Genomic DNA, 24929 nt, shown 5'->3' on the forward strand with positions numbered 1-24929 from the left:
CTAAACGCTGCTGGATTGCAAGTTCCAGCAGCCTTGGTTGGCATACCCAATAGTTAGCTCTGTGTGCTGTTTGTTTGGATTGCTGTCTTGTGTGTGTGATTGCAATGTACATGTTTTTTCTAAATTATACCTTTTTAATTCACCAAGAATCTGGAGTCCTCCCAGTCAGTACTGGTATATATTGGTGCACATGGTCCAAAAGTTACCCAAGTTACCCAATTAACTTTGCTCTCGTAAAGTTAATTTCCTCTACATCTGAAGTATCACTGACAGTTGGCGGGGACTGGTCATATATCATTCCAGCAACTGTCTCCTGCTTGGGAAACATGTTGGCACACAAAAAAATCCACCGTGACCACCTTGAAAAAATGTGTGGGTTTGTATGGCATAATTCCTTCAAAGGCTTCTCAAATTGCAAAGTATCTTTGCCACTGCTTTGTTTCTCTTGCTGGGGTTTCTCAAGCATCAGGAAACTGGCTATTCTACAGGGAAGTGGTTAATAATGAATCTTCTTTGCATCACTACTTTTGAGTAACCATGCATAGGACTGCACAGTTAAGACTAATAGGACCTAACAGACCAGAGAGAATTGCTGAAGCAAGAAACAGATTTGGAGGAAATCTGGAGAGATCAGCAGCCAGAGAGTTTGCAATGCATAGGACGCAAATGGTAAAGATGCAGAACCAGCTGCAGCCTGAGGCTTAGCAGAGACACATAAAAACTGGAGACAGCCTTTGAAAGAGCATTGCCTCGTTGTTGCTCAGAGCTGGAGAATGTGGCGGCATGCTAAAGAAGGGGTCTGAGACATGGGTTTTGAAGGGACCCCATTTAAATTGTTCTGCCATTTCAAAGCTAGCAGCAGTGGCAGTAGCATAGTCTGTTTTATACAGACACCCAGATTACATAGGAAGGATCACCAAGACTTAAAAAATAACAGTGGAGCAAATGACAAAGAAAGAGAAGCAACTCAAAAGGTGTATTGTAGGTGTAGGGAATATGCAGTGGAATGCTTTGGTTTGAAGGGTGGTGGAGTCCTTCTTTTTAAACAGAGACTGAATGGCCATTTGTTGGGAGTGCTTTGGTTGTGTATACCTGCATGGCAAAAGAGGTTTGGAGTGGCCCTTGAGGGGTCTCTCCCAATTCTATAGGCGTGTTCCCGCTATGATTTAAAGTGAATTGCTGGTCAAAGTATATGATCATAATTTCTATTTGAAACCGTTTCCGATCCTACTTTAATCGATTTCCGTGGCAATAAGACAAGGCAAACGCAGAAAAAACCCTGTTTTTTCCATACACTAGTTTCTTAGCGGTTCTTTTGAAAAGAATCGATTCTGAAGTGTGTTCAACAAGTGGGAACGATGGATCTGAATAGCATCATTCTGGAGAGGAGGGACTAATGGCAGAGGGGTGTTTACCATCCCTCCTCAGTTTTTGGTAGATCCACCATGTGACGTGGTGGTGTGACCTATGGGCGCATGATTCTTTTTTAAAAAAAATAAAATTGATAGAAGTTTCGATTGATTAATTTTCCAACTACTTGCAATCAGTGAAGCAAGTGATTTCAAAACCAATCAGTTGAATCTTCTGTCAATTGTTTTTAGAAAAATTGATAGACGATTCAATTGATTGGTTTTGCAACTGCTTGCCTCACTGATAGCAAGTTGTTGCAAAATAAATCAGTCGAGCCTTCAGTTCAGAAGCTGGGCATCCCAGGCTGCTGCTTACATCACTGATGACACACAGATGATTGACATGCATTTTGAAGCAGTGCAAACTAATGGGGATGACATTCCGGCCAAAAAAGAAGCAATTACAAGGGGATAATGAAAAGATCCGCTTTCTTAGTGGGAACAACAGGCCTTCTGGAATCGATTTACCAACACGGAGCGAAGGTGAATTGCACACCGGTTTAAATGTAAGTGGGAATGAACCCTATGATTCTACGATTCCCAGGTTCTGTCTGTAAAGTGTTGTGAGACTAGGCAGTCTGAAGCATGACTGCCATGTCAGAGAAGCTGCCTTTTGCTGCAGCTTTCCCCTTAGGCCCCTAACTTCCGAATGGGCGGTGTGTTTTTCTTGTTTCGGAGAGGATGGTTAATGCGCCACAGCCTTCAAATGTGTGGCTGATCTCATGACCGAGGGTGGCCTGCATTCCTCACCTCTGACATAACCCACTGGGAGCGCTCTTGCAGAAAAACACAAACAAGATGTCCTCGCTTGCCTGGGTGCATTGGCTTGTGAGAGAGAGCTTGAGAGAGAGGCGGCTGGCAGGCTTGCTAACTGTAAAAGCAGCCCTGTATGAGGCCCCAGATGTTTCAGCTGGTTGTAAGGCTCACTGCACTGTCCTCCTCTTTCTCCTGCTCAGTTCCAACCAACCCAACATAGTGAGTGCAGTTAAAGGATGCTTCCTTTTCCAGGCAAGCGACAACAGACCTCCGCATACACCCACGCAGGCTCACTCCACCCTGACCCAAATGTCTGTTGCTTTTTCCACTGACTCTGCCCAGATGTAATTTCTCTATATGTTGAAAGTGGAGTGGAGTAGTAAATAAACCCAATGGCTTAACAGACAGGAAACAGTTGGCTTTGGTGAGGCGAAAGCAAAGAGCTAGAGAAGAGAGGATGCATGATACGCCACACTTTCCCAACTGTCCTGGTTTAGCAAGGACAATCCCAATTATTCTTCCTCCATCCCACTTCTTCAGTTCTTTGTAAAATGTCCCTGCTTTCTCTCCCCCCCCCACATCCCTCCGTCATCCTCACTAAAAACCTTGTAAAACCACAAACCCCAGAGGTCCGTAGGATGGAACCTCTTGTTGTGTGCCGTCAAGTCATTTCCGACTTATGGTGACTCCAAGGCAAATCTATCGTGGAGTTTTCTTGGCAAGATTTGTTCAGAGGAGGTTAGCCATTGCCTTCTCCTGAGACTGAGAGCATGTGACGTTCCCAAGGTCACACAGTGCGTTTCATGGCTAAGCAGGGATTCAAACCCTTGTCTCCAGAGTCGCAACCCCAGACTCAAACCACTACGCTACACTGGCTCTACAGGTTGGAACTACAGCACTTATATAGCAGTGTCAAACTGCATTATTTCTACAGTCTAGATGTACCCTGAGTTCAAAATGCAAAAGTAATTAATTCAGAGGAAGCGGTGAGGGCAGAGCCTTTCCTTTCCTCCAGCAATCACGGGCAATATTTCTTCTGGGAAAATGTGTCTGACATTGGTAAATGGTTTTATTATTATTATTAAGCTTTATTTATAAAGTGCTGTAAATTTACACAGCCGCTGTACATACAATCTTTTTAATTGGATGGTTCCCTGCCCTCAGGCTTACAATCTAAAAAGATATGACATAAAGGGAGTGATGGTGGGGAAGGGGCCTTTCTAGTAGGATATTACATATAAAATACATAGCAATATAGGAAATGATTCAATAAAACAGGCACCAAAAGAACATCAAATAGTAAGCGACAATTATGCAATGCCTGGGAAGGCTTCTTCAGTTCTTTGTAAAATGTCCCTGCTTTCTCTCCCCCCCCCCCCACATCCCTCCGTCATCCTCACTAAAAACCTGAACAGGATGGTTTTCAACTCCGTTTTGAAGTTGGTTAAAGAAGTGATGGCCCTTGCTCGCGGGGGAAGAAGGTTCCAGGAGTGAGGGGCAGCGAGTGAAAGGGGCGAATCCGGGATGGGGCAGAGGAAATCCTGGGCTGGGACAGGAACCCTTGACTACCAGAACGGAGGGCCCTGGTGGGAAGGTGAGGAGAAAGAAGGTCTGATAAGTAAGGAGGGGCCAGTCCATGGAGGGCTTTAAATGTCAACAGCAGGAGCTTATACTGAATGCGGAAAGGGAGGGGGAGCCAGTGAAGGGATGCCAACACAGGAGAGATGTGGTCAGAGCGGTGGGTGGAAGTGATAATGCGTGTAGCTGAATGCTGGACAGAGATTAAAGGACGGAGGTGAGAAAGAGGAAGCCCAGCCAGGAGGACGTTACAGTAATCAAGTTGTGAGATCACTAGGGCATGGACCAGGATCATGGCAGTAGAGGCGGAGAGATATGGTCGGATTTTGGCAATATTGTACAAAAAGAATCTACAAGCCTTGGCTGTGGTCTGGATCTGAGGGATACACGACAGAGAAGAGTCAAAGATAAAACCAAGACTGCAGGCTTGCTGGACTGGTTGAATAGAAATGTTGTCCACAGAGACAGAAAAGGAGTGGTGAAGGGCGGGCTTAGGAGGAAAGACAAGAAACTCTGTCTTGGACATGTTGAGCTTCAAACGCCGATGGCGCATCCACTGCGAGACAGCTGTGAGACAAGACGAGACTTGCTGTTCAAGCCTTGGAGAAAGGTCAGGGGCGGAAAGATACAGCTGGGTGTCATTGGCATACAGATGGTAGGAAAAACCAAAAGAGCTAATGAGTTTACCTAAGGATAGTGTGTAGAGAGAAAACAGAAGGGGACCCAGAACAGAGCCCTGGGGAACTCCAACAGATAAGGGAACAGGAGAAGAAGTCTGACCACCTGCAACTACTGCAAAAGATCTGCCAGACAAGTAAGATCTAAACCAGTCGAGAACAGAGTCTGAGAACCCAAGGTCAGAGAGTATGTCAATTAGGAGAAAGTGATCAACGGTGTCAAAGGCTGCAGACAAATCAAGAAGGATGAGAACAGAGTAAACACCATTAGCCTTAGCCTGTAAAAGGTCATTGGAGATCATAGTGAGAGCTGTCTCTGTAGAATGCCTTGGGCGGAAACCAGACTGAAAAGGATCGAGGATGGAGTTGGCTTCAAGAAACTCAAGACAGCGAGAATAAACAACCCGTTTCAAAACTTTAGAAAGAAAGGGAAGAAGAGAAATCAGACAATAGCTAGACAAAGAGGAGGGGTCAAGAGAGGTTTTTTTCAGAATTGGGGAAATGAGAGCATGTTTAAAGTTCGAAGGGAAGGAGCCTGTAGAGAGAGAGAGATTGAAGATATGGAGAAGCGAGGGCAGAAAAGAGGGAGCTATAGAAATTAGAAGATGAGTAGGAATTGGATCAAGAGAACAAGTTGCAGGTTTGCAAGAGTTCAGAAGTGTAGAGAGTTCATCCAAAGAAGCAGGAGGAAACACAGAAATTTTTTTAGGGGAGGGCGAAAGAAGATTATAAGCAGAAGAGGAATCAGGAGGGACTATCTCAGAGCGAATGGTGGTAATCTTAGAGACGAAATAATTAGCAAAGTCATTAGGAGAGAATGATGAAGAGACAGGAGGAGAGGGAGGTTTAAGCAAAGAGTTGAAGATGGAGAACAAACGCTGCGAGCACCTCTCATTGGCAGAGATCAATGATTTGTAATAAGTTTGTTTAGCCATAGACAGGGCACGTGAGAAGGAAGAAAGAACAAATTTGTAATGAATAAAATAAAATCAGCCCACTCTTTGGACTTTCTCCAAAGACGTTCGGCCGCTCTAGAGCAGGACTGGAGAAACTTGATGATGGGGGTAAGCCAGGGCTGAGGTCTAGTCTTAGAGGAAGAAGTGCGTACAGAGACAGGGGCAAAGCTGTCAAGAGTCAAGGAAAGAGTGGAGTTAAATAAAGACATTGCTGAGTCAGCAGAATCCCCAAGATTTAGGGAAGAGAGAGATGAGTCCAGGGTCATCTAACCAAGATGGTTAGAGTCAACAGATTGAAGATTACGAAAATGGCGTTGAACAGTATGATGAGGAGGTGGAGTATGAGTAAGAGCAAAGGAGATTAAATGATGGTCAGATAGTGGAAAGTCAAGTGCCAGGTAGTCAGAAATGGCGCAGTTTGCAGCAAGAACTAGGTCAAGAGAATGAGTTGAGGAGTTGGAGTGTGGTTGGAGGCCAAAAGAAGTTAGGAGAGAGTTAAAGCGAGATGTTGTAGGGTTATTGGAATCATCAATGTGGATATTAAAGTCACCTAGGATCAAAGTGGGGACTGAATCTGAAATAAAGAATGTCAGCCATGATTCGAAGTCTGAGAGGAACTGGGTGGCAGAGCCAGGAGGGCGATAGATAACTGCGACCCGGAGCTGTAGAGGAAAAAAGAGGTGAAAAGCCTGTTATCCTTCTTAGTTAACAGTTTTTTAAAAATTAAAACTTAGAAGAGTCTATTTGGAGGCAACAACTCCCAGAATCCCTTAGCCTGCAGGACCACCAAATGAGCTCAGCTTATTTTACCAGGGACTTGAAGTTCCCTCCTGCAAGATGTTGTTGGCTATGATCCATCCATGATTTGTAAAAAAAACATGCCAGAAGGAGCAGGTTGTTTTCTCCAAGCTATTATCCTCTTTGAAGGCAGTAGTAAAAGAGTGTGTTACAGATAGAGTAACCTAACATAAGAAGCTGCTGTTAATAACAGGATCACTTGGCCCACTTGACAGCCTGTAACTACAATAATATTCTTCTTCTTCCTTCAGTGGTTTCAGGGAGCAAAAGCTCAAAGCTGTGATAGCCTCAGAAGATGGCAATGGCAAATCCCCTCTTCCTTCTTCATAACAACCCAAGCTCCAGATGCTGGTTAGAATGTATGCATTTTGTCTGACATGGACAGGTGCAAATGGAAACCCATGACATGTACCATGACATGATGATGCTCTCCTATGCACATAGAGGTTGGAAACCTAACTTTTTTGGACTATGCTTACCATAATCCATGTTGATGGGGGGTTGGTTCTAGAAGTCACAGTCCAAAGAAATACAGCTGGCTCTCCATATCCATGGGTCATAGAATCATAGAGCTAGAAGAGGCCACATGGGCCATCCAGTCCAATCCCCTGTCATGCAAGAACTCTGAATCAAACCATCCCTGACAGATGGTCATCTACTGTCTGTTTATAGACTTCCAAAGAAGGAGACTCCACTACCCTCTGAGTGAGCGTCTTCACTGTCGAACAGAGGTGGAACCTCTTTTTCTGTAGCTTGCATCCATTGTTCCGGGTCCTAGTCTGTGGAGCAGCAGAAAACAAGCTTGCTTCCTCCTCAATATGGCATCCCTTCAAATATTTAAATAGGGCTACCATATCACCTATTAACTTTCTCTTCTCCAGGCTAAACATCCCCAGTCCCCTAAGGCGTCCCTCATAGGGCATGGTTTCCAGACCCTTCACCATTTTAGTCGCCCTCCTCTGGACACACTCCAGTTTCTCCACATCCTTTTGCCCAGACCAAAGCAGAATAGAGTGGCACTATTACTTCCCTTGATCCTATTGATGCAGCCTAGAATTGCATTGGCCTTTTAAGCTGCCGCATCGCACTGTTGACTCATGTTCAACCTGTGGTCTACTTGGACTCCCAGATTCCTTTCACACATATAAATCTCATTCAGCCAGGTGTCCCTCATTCTATATCTGTGCATTTCATTTTTTCACTCTAAGTGCAGTACCTTACATTTCTCCATTTTGAATTTCATCTTGTCAGCTTTGGCCCATTATGCACCTACAGATTCAACCATCCACAGCATGAAAATATTACATACATACATACATACATACATATACATATACATACATACATACATATATATATATATATATATATATATATATATATATATATCCATCCAAAAAGCAAACCTTGATTTTGCTGTTTTATGTAAGGGACACTATACCCCATTGCATATAATGGGACTTGAGCATCTACTGATTTCGGTATCCACACAAGGTCCTGAAGCCAAACTCCAGCAGATACCAAGGGCCCACGGTAATTGTTCCATGTTCAGTCTATTTCCCAGCTTGGTCTGCCCCTTTGCCCTAGCATCTTTTAACCAGAACTTGGAAAAGTTACTTTTGAAGACTACAGCTCCCACAAATCCCCAGCCACCATGGTCATATTATCCAGGATGGATTCTTGGAGTTGTAGCCAACAACAACAACAACAACAATTTTTCTACTCTCTGACACTCAGTCCATGGAGATTGTTTCCAGAAGGGTTGGAGCTGTTCAGAAGATAAATGAAAATTGTTATGTGGGTACAGCATTGTGTTGCATTTGTGTTGCACCAATTTACAGCATTACAAATTTGCAACAGTTCTTTCAGAAATAAATGAATGGATGAAAGCTTCACCCATAATGGATGGGGAGGGGAAGCCATGGAAGTCTTGGTGTTGCTAGAAGAAACACCTGCTTAAAAGAGGGAACTGGAGGAGAAGAAACCTGAACTTTGTTGCCATTTGGAGGAATGGGTTTTCTTTGCCTGCTTAGAAGGGGGCATGAAGGAGGAAGAAGGAGGAAGAAGGTGGAATTTTGTTTCAGAGGATGGGATTTCTTTTGCCTGGATAAAAGGGAGGCGCATGAAGGGTGGGATAGAAGAAACTGGAATCTTGGAGTTTTAGTGTGGCTAGAAGCGCAAGGTGACAGCTGTCCTAACTGCCAAGGAGGACAAGGCACTGCAAAATGTAGCCCTGGTGGCACAGTGGTTAAATGCCTGTACTGCAGCCACTCACTCACAAACCATAAGGTTACAGGTTCAATACCAGTTTGACTCAGACTTGCATCCTTCCAAGGCTGCTAAAATGAGTACCCAGCTTGTTGGGGGCAATTAGCTTACACTTTGTAAACTGCTTAGGGAGTGCTTAAGTGGACTGATAAACAGTATAGGAATGTACTTGCTATTGCTATTGCTAGGACATTACCAAATAAAAACTAAAAACACTAATATAAATGTAAACTCATGCTTCTTAGTCATGCTAAAAATGGAGGACATTTCAGAACTCCTCTTGGACAGAAAGTTGAAATGTACGACATGTCCTGGAAAAGAAGGATGCATGGTGTTTCCTTTGCTTGCTTGGCATGAGACCCTCCTCCCCATCTATATTACCATCCCATGAGATCCATGGGGGTGACACCATTAGTTACCGCATTGGGTGACACCACCCTAATAATGCCACTGGTCTTTTTGTCCAGGCAGGAAGGGTTTGTCTAGCTTGAAAAAGGTAAGATCTGAAGTCTGATGCTTCAGCCTTTTTTGGAATTGGTGGCAGGTTGAGCAAGATCACTAACTTGGTGGTTACTTCAGCTCTGTCAGAACACATCGCCTGGTTTCCAATTATTGCCAGTAGAACAGGTTCCTTGCATTTACAGCAGTCTCAATTTATATTGCAAGTCTGGGAACACAAACCTGCCATAAATTGAGACTTACCTTTGCAGAATAATATGCATTCTGCAAAAGGAGTGTATGTGTGTGTGTTCTGTGGGTTTTCTACATTGCTAGCTAATAAACGCATACAGGCCCACTGAAGAGATTCTCTAGACGTTCCACCATCCACCAGTTTAGCTGGTGCGAATAAAAGCAGCCTTGAAGTTGCTGGAGTTTCGACAGCTAGGGCGTTTGGAGATCTATTTGGTTTGATCTCTGAGCAAGAGAGTGGAACAGCCTAATGATCCCAGAGCAAAAATAGCTGCCGCGCTTCAAAGTTTCATTATTTATAATGTGTTCCCATTTGTCATATCCCTAAATTAGTGATGACTAGTCTGTTTCTGAGCCCAGGAAAAGGCAATGGCTGGTGCCAGCTTTTACAGCTCTAAATAGCTTTGAGACCCAGGCACCGGAAGCCCTAGGCTGCTGCCACACTGCAGACATAATGCAGTTTGACACCACTTCAACTACCATGGCTCAGTGTTATGGAATTCTGGGTTTTGTAGTTTTGTGAGATATTTAGCCTTTCTCTGTCAGAGCTCTGGTGCCACAGCAAACTATTTTTAATGTATTTAATGAACAGTGGGCACTTGGTATCTGCTGGGATTTGGATCCAGGACCACCACCCCCATGGATACAAAAATACATGGATGCTCAAGTCCCACTATATACAATGACATAGTAAAATAGTGTCCCTTATAGCATTAGAGGGGCTCAACAGACAGGATCAAAGGGGCGGTGAAATGCTCCCCCTTTCTTCCTTGGATGGAGGCCACAGCAACCAAACAGTGCAGCCTCCATGACGCATAAAAAGAACCTGCTTCTAGCAGGTTCTTTCTGGGATGCACCATTGACACCCTCATGCACACCAATGACGTACACGCTGCGAGGCACTGTTTAGATGTTGTGCTATGCATATGTCATCATGGTGGCCCCCATGTGGATGGGGGCGAGCCATGATGGTACCCGTAGCGCATAGTAGGGCTCAAGAACATGCGGATGCTCTGCTCTCCCTAGCCATGAGATTGACGCCAGGCTGGCACAAGGCGCCAGTCTGTATCGGGCCAAAGTTTGCTTCTGCGAAATTTTCCAGCTGTTTTTCTCTTCTCCTTCTCTCACTTTCCTCCTTTGTTCTCTTCTTTCTTCAGTTGATGCCAACTGAAGTGCCAAAATAGTTTGCACTTCATAAACCTAGCTGGGGGAAAGGAGAGGAAGGGGCAGAATCTTGCCCTTTCCAGTAGATTCAGGCAAAAGCAAACTGCTGCAGCCTCTCCTAATTTGTGTGTTCTTCTTCTTTAATAATTTTTGCCATCTTGACCGAACTGCAGTGTTTCTTGATCACATGTGTCCCAGTTTCCATCTATGAAATGTTGGAGGGTATGATATTGTGTAGAGACAACGAGGCCTTGTGAATTAAAAACCAAGATGGACAATGCACCAGAAATGAAACCCATTGCCAAAACCCTGGACCATAATCCTGTAGGTGTCCTATTGCATGTACTGATTCTTCTACAGAAATGGTTGGCCATTTATGCCAGTGCAGAACATCCTTTTCAAACATTTTTTTTAAAAAAATAATGTCCCCACAAATGACCCCCAGGCGGTGTGGGCCATTTCAAGCATGTTTTGGGCCCACCCCTGTCCAAATTAGACAATGGCTTTTTAATTATTTTTTTCTAGCAATGATTTTTTAATTATTTTTTTCAAAAATGTATGTATGTATGTATGTATGTATGTATGTATGTATGTATGTATTGATTGTAAGAGTAGATGCAGCAGGGGAGTATAGCCTGCCTTACTCTCTTTAGGGGCTGGTATGCTATCAGTTCCTGGTGATTTGTTTCTTTCAAGTATTCTGAGTTCAGCTTCCACTTCACTTTTTAAAACTAGAGGTTTGTCTTCATATGGTTCTTCGGCCATCCTTCCGTTTCTTCCATATAGTTCTTCTGTGTATTGTTTATCTCTTCTTTTTATTTCTATTTGGTCATATAATGTGCTCCCCTGCTGGTCGTAGCACATTCTCACTCTTGGTTTAAATTCCTCCTTTGGGGGCCATATTATGAGAAGACATGTCTCCCTAGAAAATACAATAATGGATGGACTCAGTTAAGGGGGTCACAGGTATGAATCTGCAAGAACTTAGTGGAACAGTGGATGAAAGAGAGTCTTGGAGATGTCTCATCCACATGAGTCTATGAAAGCTCATGCTGCCAACTTCTTTCTTTCAGTTAATTTCAAGATCTCTCAACATAGGGACTTGCACTGTATTTGTACCCATTGACTACAACCATTTCTTTCTTTCCTGGAAACATGTTGTGGACAAGCAACATCGGTCCGCAGACCACCATTTGGAATAGCACTGGCGTAGAATGACAGGGTTTAGCCCAGGTTAAGGCTCCAAACATTCTGAAGAGGAAAGGTGCAAGTACTGAACTTTCCTGCTTGGTCACTTTGGCTGAGCAACATCAGAGTGGCTCAAGTGGCAAAATGTTAATTGGCTAAAAACACACCCAAACTGGGTGAGGCTGCAGCAGTTTGCTTTTGCCTGAGCCTCCTGGGAAGGGCAAGTTTCTTCCCTCTCTTTTCCTCTCCCCTCTGCTAAATTGAGTGTAAAGTTGGACTTTGAACTCAGACTGCATCTGTACTTCAGAAATAAAGCTGTTTGACACCGCTTCAACTGCCATGGCTCAATGCTATGGAATCCTATCTCTGATAGAAAATGATCACAAGATAACAAATCTCAGAATGCCATAGCATGGAGCCATGGGAGTTCAACCAGTGCCAAAGTGCATTATTTTGCACTGCAGATGCAACCACTGTTTGCAGTAACTGAAGTAAGTAGAAGACAAAGGGTGAAAGTGGGAGGAGAAACCAGAACATTTTAAAAGCATCTGAAAAACTGGGATGACAGAGGATTAAGCAGGACTGTCCCTGCCAAATCAGGACAGTTGGAGTCAGTGTGATTCAAGCCATTGGGTTATGCCATGTCTATATGGCTCATGGTTGCGCTAGATGACCCTTGTGGCCCCTTCCATCTCTCAAGCATGTATGTAACCTCCCACACAACAACAGAATAAACAGGGGGAGGTGTAGAGGAGACGATGTTCTAGAACATTCTGGTGCAGCAAAATGCTTTTGTTAATATACTCATCTTTTCTGCAAACCTCACTTCAGTTCTTTGGAAAGCCAGATGGGTTGCCATTCTCTTTCTGGTTGTTGAGATTCCATTTTTCTCTTTTAAAAGTTGCCACAGAATATAACATAGCAACAACAAGGCTACAATTTTCAGCCAGAAGGAAACAAACCCGACAGTGGGTTTTAAATGTGTGCTGCTATCATAAAAGCAGATCTTGAAATAACTCTGAAGTTTTTAAAAAGCAAATCCAGGCCGCCTGAAGGAATGTATATTCAGCTGTGTTTTGCCACAGGGCAGTTTCACAACATTCCCAGCCTTTTTCTTTTTTGTGTGTGAAATCATAATAATGCCATGTTTTTGTTTTATTTTTATTTTTCTAGGAAGGATGTAACAAAATAATTTGGCATTAATATAAAGCTGAAGGGAACAAAATCAGGTGATACTGAGAGATATGTACTTTTTTGTCTGAAAAAGGGAGACTGTCAACTTCTTTGTAACAGGTGTTTATGTTTTAGACTGAAGTCTATAAAAGTTGACTTCTATTAGGCGGATAAAATGATAAAATAATAAACTAAAAATAATTAGCCAACACTTCTTGGAGGCAACCTGGTCTTCTCTACATGGTGAGAAATAACAAGATAAGATCTCTATTGAATGTACGCTAATGAACAAATCTGTCATCTCAACATGGGTGAGACTCCTAACTGTAGTGTCTGTATAATAATCTCCATTATACCATTAAATCTTATTTAATAAAGACAGAAGTAAGCAAAGTACAACTTTGGGACTTGTGTGACCATGTGGCCCAAAGGACCATTTTGTTGGTCTCAGGGTTCCCAAGGGCTTAAAACAAAACCCCATCATCCCCAGGTAGCATATTCTTTGGACATTTGGGATGGGGATAATGAGAGCTGTATTCCCAACCTCATTGTGGTGTAGTGGTTTAAGGGTTGGACTACAATTCTGGGAGGCCAAGGTCTGAGACCCCGCTTGGCCGTGGAGACCCCCTGGGTGACCATGGGTAAGGCATACTCTCTCAGAGGAAGACAATGCCAAACCCTCCTCTGAACAAATCTCCAGAGCTCAGAAATGACTTCAAGACACTCAGAGGGACATAACAGTGAATAAGAGACCTCCAAGATCTCTGTTTCTCAGAATATTGGCTTGTAATGAGGTCTTCTCCTTTTCCTGCTGCTTTCAATTTTACTGAACATAAGTTCCATGTAACTATGTAACACGAAATGGAAAATTCACAAAGTGCTAATCAAATTGAAATTTGAGCAAATCTCACCAAGAAAACCCTGCGAAAGATTGACATCAGGGTTGCCATAAATCAGAAATGACTTGAAGGCACACAGCAACAACCACAACCGTTCCCAACACCACTGAAAAGGGTTAAATGGTGAAAGTTGTCCTAGAGATTGGGGCTACAAAACACTGGGTTCAGACCATAATCTGGTCAGTAGCCCACCTGTCTGAAAGCTATCCTGAGGTCCTCACCTGAGGCATCTGGTGATTTCCATGTCAGTGGGAAAGTAAATCTATTCTGAGTTTTATTCTGATCTTTAACTATGCAAGTTGCTAGACGTAACTGGGGACAGTGTCTAACACATTGGGACTGGATTAAAAACAGGAGTGGATTCACTGCCCCATTGACACCACTGGACATAGTGCATGAACTCCCATAGCTTCTATAGACATCTGAAAAAAAGAGAAGACATCTGAATTCTTAATCCTGTATAAATCCTGGAAATCATTAAACCAATCTTCCTATGTTTGCTTGCACCATTTATTCCGCTTCTGTAGTCAGAGCAGCTCTCTTCGGTTCTCTGACATCTGATCATTAACCACAACAATAGCAAAGTAAATATTGGCTACCACCCGTCTTTAGATTGCAGGATTGTGGACAGAGAAAGACTGACTTTGACATGTTTTGAATCAATAACCAGCCACCAAAGGAAAAGGCCTTTGTAAAAAAAAAAATCCTTGCTCCGTTGTTTGGCAATACTTGCTAAGTTTTTCACCTACATTGCTGCATAAGGCTGTATTTAATTTTTTAAGAAACAACGAAAAACAAGTGAGGATTGTACACAGATGGTGTGTTGAAGACAAAGCCATAGTGCAAATAATACAAAAGGGATGACAGCAGACCTAGTACTGCATCTGACAGTCGCAGTCACCTCCGCCTGGCCATCAAACAGCAGGGGGAAAATTTGACAGGGAAATGGACTCCACCAGGCATGCATGATGTTTTCAGGCTTTCATTCAGAGTATTGCTTTTGCATACTGATCCCCGGTGAAAGAGGTCACATTCCAAACTTCAGAACCTGCTCACAGAAAGAGACACCTTTGCTTGCTACTAGGGCTGCATCTGCACTGCAGAAATAATCCATTTTGAACACCACTTAAACTGCCATGGATGGGATCCTGGGAATTATAGTTTTGTAGGGTACTTAGCCTTCTCTGTCAGAGAGTTCTGGTGCTACGACAAACTACGATTCCCAGAATTCCATACCATTGAGCCTTGGCTGTTTAAGTGGGGTCAAACGGGATTGTTTCTGCAGTGCTCATGCAACCTGAGTGAACTGGCCACCCATGGCCACCTGCCTGAGAAAAAGTCCAACTTAGGGTCAATGGAATTTGGAGTATACACCTATTTGAGCTCTCAGATCAACACCCTTTGACTTCTGCACTGACAATACCAATGTTTATTCGACCTTCCAGAACACTTTTTGATGGGGATGCCAATTCAGGATCATCTCAGGCTCTGAGGTTTCCAGACCAAAACCTGAAACTGCAAGACAAACCCTAGTGTTGCCATTGAGGGTGCATCTACACTTTTCTTCTCTTGTAATGATTTTTAACATCTTTTCCTGATGAAGAAGCCAGTGAAGCTTTCAAGAGCTGGCATGATGTATTTTCTGCATTTTGCTTGGCCTATAAAAGTATCGCTCTTTTGTGGATTTTGTATTTTGTCAAATATGTAACTCTGAAACTCTGCATTGGGATCAGAGCCAATTTTGAATGGTCTAATCACCACTATTTCTATTTTGGCAACCTTTTTTTTTAATGGTTTACTAGAACCCAGAAAGTATATTCTATTCTGCATGTGTTTCAGGTCATGTGCTTCTTCCTTGGGAATGAAAAGAAGAATTTAATAGCAAAGAATGTAGAAATCTCTCCTTGCCCTAGACATGCCTGTCATTTCTTAATTCTCTATGGAAAACACGCTCGGCCGCTCTTGGAAAGCATTCAGGTCCTCTGTTTCAAACAGCGGGAGCTCACTTTGGCAGCATCTCCAGTTATTACAGCACCTTTGCAGTAAGTAAATACAGAAACATCGAAATGCGCAGGAATAGTTGGCTACCCAATGTAATAATGGCAGCAGGGATGTGAGCAGTAGGTTCTTAGCTCCTAGAGTAGTTAGAAAATGGACCATTTGAGAAATTATCCCTCTTTGGACTACAGCTCCCAGAATCACCCAGCTACTTTTTAAAAAGTAAATTTCCTAATTGGTGAACATAAATAACTGCTATTAGAGAAGACTGGGAGGAAATGCACCCTATGAGGTGCCACTCGTCCAGGCACCACATTGATGGCCAGTAGTGTCACCAGGTTTGGTATCATTCAGTGCGATAATTCATGGTGTTACCCAGTGAATTCCTGTGGTTCAAATCCCAGTTTGGCCATGTAGACCCATTGGGTGACCTTGGGCAAGCCATACTCTCTCAGCCTCAGATGATGGCAATGGCAACCACCCTCTGATGAAACTTGCCAAAAAAACCCCATGGGTCGCCATAAGTCAGAAATCTTGCAGGCACACAACAACAACAACAACAAGCAATTAAAACAGAAGGATTGGGTGGAGGGCACTGTTTTAAACTGAAATTTTAAAATTGCTTTTTATCTTTTAATTGTATTTTATCTTTTAAAATATAGTTTTCATTCATTTTGATGTACATTTTTGGGGATGTTTTCAGCTGTATTTTTTTAAACTGTAAGATGTCTTGAGTTCCAACTTCTTGGAGAAAGGCAGGGCATAAATTGATGACAATTATGATGATGATTATGATGATGATATTGATATCCTATGCAGGTAGGATGATGACCTTTTCCTTCTGGCAATAGCAAGCCAATCTTCTTAAGCAGAACAGGCCAACATTCAACAGGTATATCCTTTTCTTGGCACTGAGCAAGGCCACTCTGCTCATTCAATCTGGAAATTCGGGGCAGCGTTTCAATATGAAAGATGGTGGCTGTCAATCTTTACGTCTTCCCCCATTTTAAAAAATTAACTGCTGTGCAACACCCCCAATATATCATTTTTCCTTCAAGGGCAAAGCAGGGAGGGGGGAGACCCACATAGGACAGGTGTGATGCTGCTCTAAAAAGGTGTTGACGTGGGAGGGAGCCCATGTCCTCCGGAGGATGTTGGATGATTCATGAAGCACTTCCGAAAATGAATCCTGTGGAAAAGAAATTAAAAGGCATCAGCTGGGTAGATTGCGTCAGGCTGCCTGGCTCAAGGACCACTTTAGATTGCCTCTTTTTTTCTGTTTTGTTTTCTAAATCCAGTTTATTTTGGGGGCTCTGCAGAAACAAACCACATTACAAATGGCTGCTGTGGAGGAATTTCCGACCTAGCCGCCTGACTGTGTTGCAACAATAAATCGCTCCAACCCGCCTAAATATTACTGTCTGGGAGGCTGTAGCCAGTAGGTTTTGAGTTGTGGGTAATATAATGAGGGTGGCAGCCAGCAGAGTGAAATGAAAAGTAGGCGAGGTGCGATACTTGTAAATACATTATTAAAGAGGTTCCACATCCTCCACCAGGAAATAAATAGGCAGGCGAGGGAGGCAAGCAGGGCATGCACAAGCCTGGGGAGATCAATGGCGAGTCTGTCCCTGCTTTTGCAGGAGAGGCCAGAGGGATGTTTAGAGTGGTCCAGACTCCATCCCCCTGCCTCCCCCCACTTTTGCTACAGGCAGGGACGAGGGCTCCAGAAACAAAACAAGAGTATCGTTTTATAATGGGTTAAATGTAATGGGAAGGGAAGAATAGCACAGAGAAGCCATTTAAAACATGAAACGTTCTGCTGGAAAGTAACCATTGAGGAAACAGCGCAGGAACAGAGCAACTGCTCCCTGCACAGAAGACCCCAGTTTTAGTTCCCAATACAGTCACCCTTCCGTTTTCATGGTGGATCCATTGTGGACACACATACCCCCAGTGAAAACAAAAACCACCAATATTCAAGCCCCAATGGCTTGAATGGTGGTGCATGCTCGCAGGTACTCATGGGTGTACGCCACAGGTTTGTGCCCCATTTTGCCTCCCTTCATTTGCCACTCGTGCATAAGTGAGGGACATGGATTCCAAGTCCGCAAAAATTGAGGGGCAACTGTACTTTATAAAGGGAGATATGCTGGATTCCAAGAAAACATCTTTCTTGAATTGCAAATGGACACTAAATTTCCATGAATCTGAAAATCTACCAGTGTCCTCAGGGCCAAAGGGGAAGGTGCCAGCCTGCAGATAGCCCTCCCTACCATCTGAACTATGACCAGAAACAGAAAATGCAGGCCTAGATATCCAAATTTTTTCCCTCCTGTTTGCCTGATGAAAAAGCCAGTGTGACTTCAAAATGCAACATGCAGTTGTGCATTTTGGTTGGCCCAATAAAAGTAACATTGTTTGGATGTTATTGGACACACAATTTTAGGTAGTCCATATACTGAGATACACACACGCACACATATATGCACACATATACATACACACCCTGAGTGTCCCAGGAGTAAAAAAGATGCCCCCTTGACCTAATGCAGTTGTTCACTCCTGGACTGGTAATACATAGTTTCTAAGGAATAATCACATCAGGTTTAAAACATGGCAGGAGAGAACAACTCCTCTTCTTTCATGGTGCCTTAATGTCTATCCTCCACCCTTCTTCCCTGTTTCAGCACCAGGGCTGAATTTGCCCTATACTCCATTTTGAGTGACTAGTCATTCACAGAGAACAATTACAGAGAGCTACTTGGCCCAGTTTAAATGGCTGCCCCCAACAACAGGGAGATATTTCCCTCTGTTCTTTTGCAAGCGGCTTGACAACCATTTTCTGCTTTCCCTGGTTCAGGGACCCAGCTTCTAACAAAATGAAGCAAGCCATAAAATGGGATACAGCTGGCCTAGTTGCCGTGTCCAAAATAACTTGATGAGCTGCAGGTCTTGGACCAGTGCAATTACATTATACTGTAGTAATTCTTTGTGAAATTGAGAGCAATTACATGGCTAAATCTAATGGTTGCTACAGCAGCTAGCACTGCCAGGTTGCCGGGTGCTGCCTGAAGTTTCAGAGAATTCAGAGAAATGTTTTCCCATTTGGGAGATAAACCTCGGGGTGAGTGCTTCTGGATAGTTTTTTGTGGGTTTTTCGGGTTATGGGGCCATGTTCTAGAAGAGTGTGGCCACATAACCCAAAAAGCCTACAAAAAACTATGGATGCTGGCCATGAAAGCCTTCAACTTCACAAAGAGATTTTTGTCTGTGTGTGAGGTAGTTTTAAAGCCAGGGCATCCTCTCGACCCAACACCAACTATTGACTAATTTTTCCAAGCTCTGCTTTGAGCAGAAAAACTCCAAATTTCCCAACTCTGCTTTTCACACATTCCAAAAACTACTTTTAATAACACTTTGGGATGGTAGTCCAGTTGAAGAAACTGTCCTAAGCAAACCATTTGCAGGGTGACCAGGCATCTTCCTTTTCCAGGACATGTCCTACATTTCAAGATGGAGTCAATGATGTGAATATATTTGGAACACATTCAAGGCATGCAGTGTTTTATCCCAGGCCTATTCGTGGTTTTTCGCATCAAGTTTGTTGAATCTGAAGAAAGCGGCTCATCCTCACTAACTGTATCTTTGGCCTATGAGGGAGAGAGTAGGCTGGCCCAGTTCCATCAGGGGCTGGCCTGAAGAAGAGGCTCCTCCTCCATAACTGTCATCGTTTCGGCCCTGAGGGAGAGAGAAGGCTGGCCCGTACCATCAGGGCTAGCCTGAAGAAAGAGGCTCTCCCTCCATAACGTCACTCTTTCGGCCTCTGAGGGAGAGTAGGCTGGCCCAGTTCCATCGGGCTAGCCTGAAGAAAGAGGCTCCTCTCTCCCTAACGTTCATCGTTCGGCCTCTGAGGGAGAGAGTGTGCCCAGTTCCATCAGGGGCTGCCTGAAGAAGGAGGCCTCCCTCCCTAACTGTCATCGTTCGGCCTCTGAGAGAGAGAAGGCTGGCCCAGTACATCAGGGGCTAGCCTGAAGAAAGAGGCTCCTCCTCCCCAACTGTCATCGTTCGGCCTCTGAGGGGAGAGAAGGCTGGCCCAGTACATCAGGGCTAGCGAGCTGAAGAAGGAGGTCCTCCCTCCCTAACTGTCATCGCTTCGGCCTCTGAGGGAGAGAGAAGGCTGGCCCAGTACATCAGGGGCTAGCCTGAAGAAGGAGGCTCCTCCCTCCCTAACTGTCATAGTTCGGCCTCTAGAGGGAGAGAGGAAGGCTGGCCCAGTACCATCAGGGGCTAGCCTGAAGAAGAGGCTCCTCCTCCCTAACTGTATCGTGGCTCTGAGGAGAGAGAAGGCTGGACCAAGTTACCATCAGGAGGGGCTAGTGAGAATGAGGCTCCCCTCCTAACTGTCATCGTTGGCCTCTGGGGGAGGACGGCTGGCCCAGTACCATCAGGGGCATAGCCTGAAGACAGAGCTCCTCCCTCAAAACTGTATCTTCTCTGAGGGAGAGAGTAGGCTGGCCCAGTTCCATCAGGGGCTAGCCTGAAGAAAGAGGCTCCTCCCTCCCTAACTGTCATCGTTCGGCCTCTGAGGGAGAGAGAAGGCTGGCCCAGTTCCATCAGGGGCTAGCCTGAAGAAAGAGGCTCCTCCCTCCCTAACTGTCATCGTTCGGCCTCTGAGGGAGAGAGTAGGCTGGCCCAGTTCCATCAGGGGCTAGCCTGAAGAAGGAGGCTCCTCCCTCCCTAATTGTCATCGTTCGGCCTCTGAGGGAGAGAGAAGGCTGGCCCAGTACCATCAGGGGCTAGCCTGAAGAAGAAGAGCCCTCCCTCCGGTCCATCTGCCTTGGTCCAGTCCTCAGAGGGAGAGAAGAATGCTGGACCTGATTCCCTCCCCCCCTCACCATTCCCTTCTCCTTTTGTGTCGTGTCTTTTAGATTGTAAGCCTGTGGGCAGGAAACTGTCTGTTATCCCCTCTATTGTAAACCGCTCGGATTCCCAGTGATTGGGCGGTATATAAATAAAACCTATTATTATTATTATTATTATTATTATTATTATTATTATTATTAGTTATTAATACTACTGATGATGTGGATCATTTTTCAAAACTTGGGGGGAACTCAATATAGATTATTCCAGATTAAGTGAGTTTTTTGGCAGCCCCACCCCAGATTTAATTAGGTCCATTTAGGATGCATGTGAATAACGGAGATTCAACCTGGATTCATCCTGGATTGTTTTTACAATGTAAGAGGCGTACTTCTTGATCCTGAGCCAACCAAGTACGCTCATACCCAAAAAACTTTTGATACTTCCCAACCCTTTCTCCTTGGGATGCCGTTATGGTCCCTGCAGATCATCTAGATTTCCTGCATTTGGCCATCTGCATTGCCAATGGACCCCTTGCCTAACAAAACTGTTTGTTATATCATGTGAGGCTGAAATCCAAAGAGTCTAATGCAAGCTTTGGGGAAATCTCATTATAGTAGAAAAAAGATATTTAGCTTATTCTCTGCAATGAACATGCAGCTTTTGTTTGCAATAGAATGAAATTGTTGGGTGGAGTGTTATATAAAGATAATACCCTAAAGATCCAAAGGAACATCTACCCCATTCTCTCACAAATATTTATCTTTTCTAGTGGAGGCCAAATGCACTGAAGAATGTTAATCCAGTGTGTTTAGACAATTTGGTTTTGCAGCATATTATCAGGTAATTATTCTTAATCTTCTGAATATCAATTGTGCTACTGACGTTAATGGGCTGAGGGCCAAAACTAGATGTTAGCCAGCGGAAATGCATGGCATGAACAGCTTCCTGGTGTTTGTGAATGAAAAGCAATTCATGGAAACTATCAATTGAGAAGAAAACAGCAAGGAGGCAGAGTCTGTCTGAACCTTTTCCATATGGTTATCAATCCACCTCTCTCAAGTCAGTGCCCCAGCTCCTTTCCAAAACGGAAAGAAGGATACAGGGGACTATTCAGAGACGTAGCCAGGATTTTAGGAAAGGGGGGGGGGGTCCAGACTAAGTGCCACCATTATAATGGGGCTTGGGTGCAGCGGCGCAGCAGCATGCACCATTCATTTTTGTAATGGAAGGGGGGTCCGGACCCCAAGAACCCCCCCCCCCCCTTGGCTACGTCCCTGGACTATTTAAATATTTGAAGGACTGTCATTTTGTGCATGGAGCAAGCTTGTTTTCTGTTGCTCCAGAGACTAGGACACGGAGCAATGGATTCAAACTACAGGAAAAGAGATTCAGCCTAAACATTATGAAGAACTTCCTGATGGTAAGAGATATTCGACAGTGGAATATTCTGCCTTGGAGGGTCATGAAGTCTCCTTCTTTGGAAGCAGAGGCTGGATGGCAAAATAGGTTTTGAACTGGATGGCCTCTGGAGTCTCTTCTAGTTCTATGATTATATAATGGAAGTCAAAGATGGGAAAATTACCTGAGGAGGTGTGAATAGAAAAAACACCAGAGAAGAAAGCGTTAAACAGCCTTCCACCCACTTTTCACGAGTATTTTGCCCCCAATGGCTACTTTTCATCAACAAACCCACAAACAAGGCCTGTTCACACATCTTTTGTCCACTGGTTAACTTAGCCCTGGTACATATCATCAAGAAGTGGCATCCAGGCAGCAATTCCAGGGTTTGGGACCGCGCACCAACCACACAGTCCCTAACCCTAGGACGTCACGGTGGCAGCATAGTGGTGGCCTCCCATCCATACGAGGGCCGCCATCATGATGTAAGTGACACGCAGCATATAGATGTTGCTGCATGTCGCTTACGTCACGAGTGCACCAACGGCGCACTTGTGATGTGCATGTGGCATCCCAAGAAGAACCCTTTTTTCCAGGTTCTTTTTGGTGTGGAGGGATACCATGCAGTTTGGCTGCTGTGGCATAATAATAATAATAGCTCTTTCGGGGCGGAGTGTCAATGGCACTGGGGAGAAAAACAACAAAAAGAGGGGTGATGGTGGAATATGTTCAAGAAATGACAAATGAGCTTGAGGAGGTGGAGAAAAGGAGAGCAGAGAGATACATAAGAAAGGGATTTGGAACCATTTCAATGTTACAGTGGAGACAGATTAGACAGCTTGATGGCAAGCGACCCACAGTGGTTCCCATGCCTTTGAAAAGATCAGCGAACGTCATATTTCCCCCCAATTAGATGGACTTATATTTGGCAGCCACAGAAAATGGTCAACAGAGAAACTGTTGAAAACAGTTGAGCACTTCCTAATGCATCTATTTCCCATCTTGACAACAGTGTCATAGCCAGGCTTAACCTGGCATGATTGACTAAACCATATCCTCTAGCTATTTAGAAAGAGAATCATTGTGGAATAGGAGCCATTTTGGTTAATTGGCCTCCCACTCCATATCGTGCAATCCCCCAAATCCGCTTGGCTGCCTACCCTTGGGGAACATGTTTGCTTTTAATTAAAGCTGGCATCCAATTCAAGATAGGCTTAATCAATTAACTGTCTGGCTTTTAACTGATTAATCAATAATATTTAAATGCATTTTAAATATTGCATGAAGAGACAGGCACACTTATAAAGTCTGCCTCCGTGGATTTCTGCCCTTTCTGGTGCTCACATCTAGTTTGTACCGAGTTTTGTGGTTGTTTAATGGCGCAAAATCTGACCCTTTTTGGTATCACTCTGTTGCATTCTCCCATCCTGACTCTAGCAAAGTTTTGCAAGGTTCTAGGTACATTTATGATGTACACATTTTTCTACAAAAGTAAGCCCCTTTAAGACATGACACATCCATTCATTGATGTGAGGATTCCAGAGAACAAATTGCATCCGACTTGTACATGGTCTGGAAGCTGTAGGTTGAAGCAGCCCCTGCCAATGTCAGTCTGAAAGTGGGTTAATCACACATCTCTGACAATATGGTGAGGTCCATTTTGCAAACACTGGTCATATGTGCAGCTAAAGGAGATGTTTCTGAGCCCTCACTTTCCACATTCATCATATCCACAATCATGTTGAAACTAGACAAGATACTAAAGTATAAAGGTATGCAGCTGAACACTAAAGTTAGACTCATCCAAACCATTGTATTTTCCATAACCATGAATGAATGTGAGAGCTGGACAGTGAAGAAAGCAGATAGGAAGAAAATTCATTTGAAATGTGGTGCTGGAGAAGACTGCTGAGGATATCATGGACAACCAAAAAGACAAACTAATGGGCACTAGAACAAATCAAGCTTGATCTTTCATTGGAAGCCAAGATGACTAAGGGCCGAAACAGATGGCCCGATAAAGCCAGTTTCTAACTGACTTGGGGATATGGTGTTTAGAATGCCATGCACCCCATTCGCCTGGAAGATGCGCTGGTGGCTTCCAGGAGACTTGGGGGCATGATGTTCAGATACCACTCACCCCAGAGACGGCAAAAGGGTGTCTTTTTCCCACCCCAAATAGGAGTGGGCTTTTCCACTCCTCTTTGGGGTGGAAGTTGGCTGGATTGGGGCTACGGCATGCGGTTGCCACAGCACCAGTTCTCTGAACACCATGCCCCCAAGTCAGCTAGAAACTGGCTTTGGGAGTATCTGTTTCACCCCTAAGTTGAAGCTATCATACTTTGGCCACATCACGAGAAGGCATCCCAATTAGTTCTCTGTCATCCCACAGTTTCAGCTGCTATTAAAATGTCCCAGATTCTCTGCCCTCCACTCACATTCACCCTTTGTCCTCAGCTTTACGCCAGTTGCTGCAAACTGAGTTTAAAGTATGAAAGTAGTTTGCAATCAGTTTGGGGGGGAAAAGAAGAAGGGACAGAATCCTGATTTCATCTGTGAAATGTTAAGGCTGCGAAAAGATCACGTGGTTCAATTGTTAAAAGTACGAAGTTCAGGCACAATCTGGGTTGGTTGTTTTCTTTCTTCAGGGGCAATTCCTAAGCACCTTATTCTGATTTATTTTATTTCTTTTACATTACCAAATTGTCAGTTTATGGTTTAGCTGGGCATTGGGAATTGGAAGCCTTATAGCAATTTCCATGTTTCACTGCTCAGTACTCCATTTTCTTTTAATGCATTTCATTATCCTTGTTGTAAAACTGCAAACAATTCTTCTGATTTTTATTTCAGTGGAAAACGTACTGCAATGGGTCAAGAAATAAAGCTGACTTCTTCCAACGGCTATCTGGCCTTACTTTCCCTATCATTCACACTGAACAAAAAAACTCATTTTAATTAAGGCGCTATCTCCATTCTGCTATAAAAATTTTATGGCCTATTCATAAAGAGAATTGAAAGATACATTTTGAGCAAAAGAAAGGCTGTGTGTGTGTTTCCCCTTTTAAAAAGCAAAATGTTTTACAGGGTATGGGATTACATGTTTCCCTTTGG

The 24929-nt window shown here is 43.9% G+C and overlaps 1 long non-coding RNA gene across 1 annotated transcript; it reads left to right on the forward strand.

Moving 5' to 3' along the window:
* The first annotated feature begins 1769 nt into the window (after positions 1-1769).
* Positions 1770-24907, forward strand: LOC121935141. The gene is made up of 5 exons (XR_006104737.1): positions 1770-1915; positions 15396-15598; positions 16374-16446; positions 21190-21260; positions 24669-24907. It is a non-coding gene; the product is annotated as an uncharacterized LOC121935141 (long non-coding RNA).
* Positions 24908-24929: the final 22 nt, after the last annotated feature.

This window comes from Sceloporus undulatus, chromosome 6 (assembly GCF_019175285.1).
Source record: "Sceloporus undulatus isolate JIND9_A2432 ecotype Alabama chromosome 6, SceUnd_v1.1, whole genome shotgun sequence".
NCBI lineage: Eukaryota > Metazoa > Chordata > Lepidosauria > Squamata > Phrynosomatidae > Sceloporus > Sceloporus undulatus.